The sequence below is a fragment of the Lutjanus erythropterus genome, chromosome 24 (assembly GCF_056507025.1).
Source record: "Lutjanus erythropterus isolate fLutEry1 chromosome 24, fLutEry1.hap2, whole genome shotgun sequence".
NCBI lineage: Eukaryota > Metazoa > Chordata > Actinopteri > Lutjaniformes > Lutjanidae > Lutjanus > Lutjanus erythropterus.
Genome location: NC_139340.1, coordinates 2,642,229 through 2,648,394, shown reverse-complemented (window position 1 = coordinate 2,648,394; position 6,166 = coordinate 2,642,229).

Below are 6,166 nucleotides of genomic sequence, written 5' to 3'. Positions count from 1 at the left end.
ATTTTTGTTTATTTTTTACACTTGAGATAACTCAGATTGTCTACCTATGTGATCTAGTTATGGTCTTCATGTTTATGGAGTCCACAGATGATTTTACCTTAAAAAAAAAAGTTGAAAGGATCCAAATAAAGTGTGAAAAATAGGCCAGTCCAAGTGGTGGAGACTGTGCTGCCCCCTGCTGACGTAGTGGTGACATTGCTGGTGTTCATAAGTGTGCAGGTCTAGTTGGTGCACCAAGTCTACCAAGTGTAGCACAGCCATGTCGGTCCCACCTCAGCAAGAGTCTGCCGAGTCCACCGAGTTTCTGACATTTAAGAAAAAAAAAAAATGCGGGGGTGGGTGGCGCGGTTGGATTAGTGTAGCGGTTTCCTTCCTGGGTTTGTTGTCAAGAGGTTTCCAGTTCAATTCCCCCCTTCTGCGACTTCAGCCCCCCTTCTCTCAATGCATTAGGATTACTGTCATATATATTTTACAGATGTAATATGATAAACAGAGGCACAACATAGAATTTGTACATGTTTATGCTGCTGGCACCATGTCATCGGAAGAACAACAAATCTTAATGTGATCTGTGTTGGTCCTTCTTAACACTTTTTTTTTTTTTTTTTTAAACTTTGTTGCATCTTTACATTTGAGTACAGTCATGGTACAGTGTTTTTTCAGCCCTGGTCCTCAGAGCTCACTCATGTTTTTCATGTTGCATGTTTTAGATGTTTCTCTGCTCCAACACACCTCTCATTCAGATGATCAGCTCATCGTCAACCTGATCATTGGAATCAGGTGTGTTGGAGCAGAGAAACATCCAAAACATGCAGGGCAGTGAGCTCTGAGGACCAGGGCTGAAAAACACTGTACCATGACTGTACTCAAACGTAAAGATCCTCCTGTGTTACCTGTCAGTGTATCAGGATCCATTCATATGTCAAATATAATTATTGGTACCTGTGGTGTTCTTAACTGTGGTTGTAAATTTGAATCATTTCCCTTGTAAAAGCAAAAGCGGGGGGGGGGTGCTGCTGGTGATGGTGGGGGTGGGGGGGAGGGGTTGGTGGTGGTGGTGGTGATGAGGTGGTGGTGAGGTGGGTTGGGCGGGGGTCGGATCTGGAGGTAGCTTATTTTGGTGTTGTGGGGTGTTTCGAGTCTACAACTTGGCAAAAATCTCGGCAGACTTGAAACTCCCCACACCCCAACCACCAGAACCTACCCCCACCCAACCCACCTCATCACCAACACCACCACACCACCACCACCCACCTCACTACCACCACCACACCACCACCACCCACCCCCGCCCAACCCACCTCACCACCACCACCACACCACCACCACCCACCCCCGCCCAACCCACCTCACCACCACCACCACCACCACCACAACCCACCCCCACCCCAAATCAAACACATAGCTGGATGAATTAATGAGTTAGTGACAATACTAATACTTTGTGTCTTATCCAGATTACATTACAATTAATTAATGAACATGTGTTTTATCATTGAAACATGAAGATTAAAGACACAACATATATTTGACATATGAATGGATCCTGATACACTGACAGGTAACACAGGAGGATCTTTATGTTTGGGTACAGTCATGGTACAGTGTTTTTCAGCCCTGGTCCTCAGAGCTCACTGCCCTGCATGTTTTAGATGTTTCTCTGCTCCAACACACCTGATTCAAATGATCAGGTTGACGATGAGCTGATCATTTGAATGAAAGGATCAAAATAAAGTGTGAAAAATAGGCCAGTCCAAGTGGTGGAGACTGTGCTGCCCCCTGCTGACGTAGTGGTGACATGGCTGGTGTTCATAAGTGTGCAAGTCTAGTTGGTGCACCAAGTCTACCACGTCTACCAAGTGTAGCACAGCCATGTCGGTCCCACCTCAGCAAGAGTCTGCCGAGTTCACCGAGTTTCTGACATTTAAGAAAAAAAAAAAATGCGGGGGTGGGTGGCGCGGTTGGATTAGTGTAGCGGTTTCCTTCCTGGGTTTGTTGTCATGAGGTTTCCAGTTCAATTCCCCCCTTCTGCGACTTCAGCCCCCCTTCCCTCGATGCATTAGGATTACTGTCATATATATTTTACAGATGTAATATGATAAACAGAGGCACAACATAGACTTTGTACATGTTTATGCTGCTGGCACCATGTCATCGGAAGAACAACAAATCTTAATGTGATCTGTGTTGGTCATTCTTGACACTTTTTTTCTTATTTTCTTTTTTTTTTTTTAAACTTTGTTGCATCTTTACGTTTGAGTACAGTCATGGTACAGTGTTTTTTCAGCCCTGGTCCTTCAGAGCTCACTGCCCTGCATGTTTTAGATGTTTCTCTGCTCCAACACACCTGATTCCAATTATCAGGTTGACGATGAGCTGATCATTTGAATGAGGTGTGTTGGAGCAGAGAAACAGCTAAAACATGCAGAGCAGTGGCTCTGAGGTGATCAACCAAGTTCATGTAGCTTTTTTTGTTCATATGACATGATGATGATGATGAAGATTATGAAATGCTATATAGCACACATGCTATTATTTACTTTTTAGAGTGTTCAATTTAAATGAAAACTACAGGCGACTTTAATTGGTAACTTCTACAACATTTTCTTTATTTTTTACTATGGGGACAACTCACATTTACAACCATGCTCATGAACACCACAGGTCCTAATATTTGGAAAAAAAAAATCAGCAGCAGGAATAGCTCAATGAGACAAGCCGCTCATGTCTGGAACCTGAGGTGAGCAGTTCAAATCCAAGCTCACCTGTCCTAATATTTTTCAAAGTTTTCTCTTCAGTATTGTGACTAATAAAAACAAGTATAATTCAAACTCAAGGTGTTGCTCAGAATGAAGGTCCTGATAGGACCTCATATATATATATATATATATATATATATATGTATATATATATATATATGTATATATATATATATATATATATATATATATATATATATATATATATATATATATATATACATATACACATATATACACACACACACACACACACACACAGACGCCACTCTACCCACTGAGCCATGCCGCCCCGTCATTCAAAGTGATATAATAACCATTTATGAGAGGATATATTTATGTTAAATTTTAAATAATGTGTTGGTGTTATGAATAACTATGCATACCCTCGTCAAATGAAGTGTTACTTAAATTTGTTTTGTTGGTTTGTTTTCACGAGGTAGTGATTCGTTGGAAAACTGTGGAGAGCAAAGTATGTTTAGGGAAGCAATAGTTATTCTCTTGTTTCAAAGTATTAAACAGTCTTAGATTCTCAAAACACAAAATATAGACCTCTATATTACATTATCTGTCAAGTTTTACATTATCATTTTTTTAAAAAAAAGACCCACCTGAAAATGTAATAAATCTCCAATAATGTAATAAGGTATTACATTATCGGTAAAAATGTTATTACAATATCAGTCAGAATATTTTATTACATTATTGGGTTTTATTACATTTTCAATTGAGTTAAGTGCAAATTTTATTACATTTTCAGGCGTTATTACATTTTCAGTAAATTATTACATTATTGGGTGCTACAGGGACGTCCTGGCTGACAGATCTCAAAATCAAACCAAATCTTGTTCCCCAGATGAAAGAATGTGACAGTTACCCATGATGCCATGGGCACTAGCACAAGTCATCTTGGGCTTTGGGACACACTGAAAATAATCGTTAGTCTCAGCCCCAAACAATACAATAATCTAGGTTTTTAATGCAGTTTTTAATGCAGTGCTGCCTGAGGGGTCAAAGGTCACAGACATTCAATGTTGGTTTTCAGTCTTGCTCCTCACATGCAGAGATTTCTCTGGGTTCTCTGAATCTTTTAATATTATATGGATTGTAGATGGTGAGATCCCTTCATGCAGTTTTGTGTTGAGAAACGTTCTTTAACTGTTGGACTGTTTGCCCATGCAGCTGATTTTTGAGCGTTTTACAGCTTCTGTTGCCCCTTTCCTTATGTTTTGAAACATGTTACAGGCATCAAGTATTTGTCTATTCTGTTGGCCAGGTATTTAGAATTTTTAGCATCCAATTTTACATTTAAATAAACCAAAAATAATTACACAAATATGCAAATGTATGTATCCAATACAATAGTTATTAACATCATAGTTCATTTGTTCAGTTCAACCTGTTATGTCTGCTGTGCTGCGCTGTTGGAAGGAGCTTTAAAAAAGAAGGTTCAGGTGTCTGAAAATTAACTAACAGACTTGAGATGAGCACAATTTCAGTCTCCAAAATAACAGTCCTGTGCAGAGTCTGTACAACACTGCTAAAGTCTACCATGAAAATTTGCAACCCTAGTTTGGAGAAGTGACGTGGCAACACCTTTAAAAAATAACTAATACTCTGAGTAGTTTTTGTGACAAATACTTTTACTGTATTTAAATATGTAACACCAGTACTTTGACTTGTAATTGAGTAATATTTTAGCAGTGTAACAGTACTTGTAGTGGAGTACAGATGTTCAGTACTCTTTCCACCTCTGTATAATTGAACTAAGTGATGGAGGCAGCAGTAGAGCAGAAACTCCTCTGTTCTCTGAGCTAAAATGATGTTTCTGACAGTTGACTGTGGGACTTGGACAGATATTTGTCTTCTGTAACGGTGGTTTCCTAAAAGAACAGGCTGCCTCACAGCGAGGTAAAGTGCTGAAAATATTTGAACTGACATTCATTGTTTTCAGGTGACTAAAATCTGTTTTATTGCTGACTCTGTCCACAACAGGACTCTGTTTAGTCTCTGTGCTGGTGTCCCTCACTGCTTCTAGGACGTGTGTTGTACTGAACACCATCTACTGTAGGAAACACACTGACTGTGGATCAGTCACTCAGACAACCACACTTCAAATAACCTGACTTTTATTTCTCTTACACTTGTAGATATGCAGCCTCAATGGAGGACATGTTGGAAGACGACCAAGTGAGAGGACATCTTCACTGTGGTAAGATATTTATTCTCAGTATGACCAACTGCTGCAGACAAAATGTTTTCAATTGAGTCGCCTCTTTGTTAAAGGAGCAATCTGTAAAATATGGCCTCAATTTAAAATTTAAGCATTCAACAAATGAACATTAACATTATCAGGTTTATCAAGTTTGTTTTTTGTTTGGTAAAAATCTGACAGAAATCCAGAAACATTTTTATAAAAAATGTATTTTAAAACAAATATGATTGAAATAACACAGTTTGACACCTCAAAACACGTTTAAATAGTTTGAAGTTGTGAATTCTTGTCTGGGACGAACAAGTTTAAAACAAACCAAAACATTTCCTAAATTAGACATATTTCAGATAAATATATGAATCCTTAAAGTATAAAGTCTCACCAAAAACTGGTATTAAGAGTGTTGGTATTAATATTGAATATTTAATGTTTGTTGTTACTCACTTACTTTGTAAGTTATTCATTGTTACTTTGTAATTGTGGAACTATTTTTCCACAATTGTCTGGACACCTTTATCTGCACACAGTAGAACTGGACAGGTAGAGATAACAGATAAAGGTATAAGTGACAGACTTGGACAATATCAAAGGAAGCTGGCATCTTTATGTCTTACTGATTTTTATTTCACATATAACCATCAGCTTCTTCCAAAAATAAACGATTGCTTTAGCCGTCCCATTGTAACATCACGTGTGAAAAGCAAAACAGATTTTAAATCAAACACTCAGGCTGCTACAGGAAACCACACACACACATTCTGTGTGATGGAAAGATTCACAGATTTTCCTCACAAACATGAAATCATACTTTAATACAGTTTCCTACAGTAAGAATCGCTGCAGAATCACATTCTGAAGTTTCACTGGTTTACAGTTGGACATGAAGGCGAGTTTAAAGTCTAGACATTTTATAAAGAGAAATATATGTACAGAAATAAAGTGAAAGGTCACGACTACAATAGATTCAAGCCCCATTCATACTGAATTCATTTCTTCAGGAGAGCAGGGGAGACTGTTTTTCTGTCAACCTTTTTTTTAAAACTTTTTTCTTTTAGTGTAGCAAAAAATTTATTTTGAAAAAACTTCAAAATGGCAATAAAAGGCGAAGACATAAATGGATGTGACTTCTATGGAGATGAGGCTCCTACACATTTTTCCACTGCAGAAATCTCTTCTCACATTTACCAAAGAG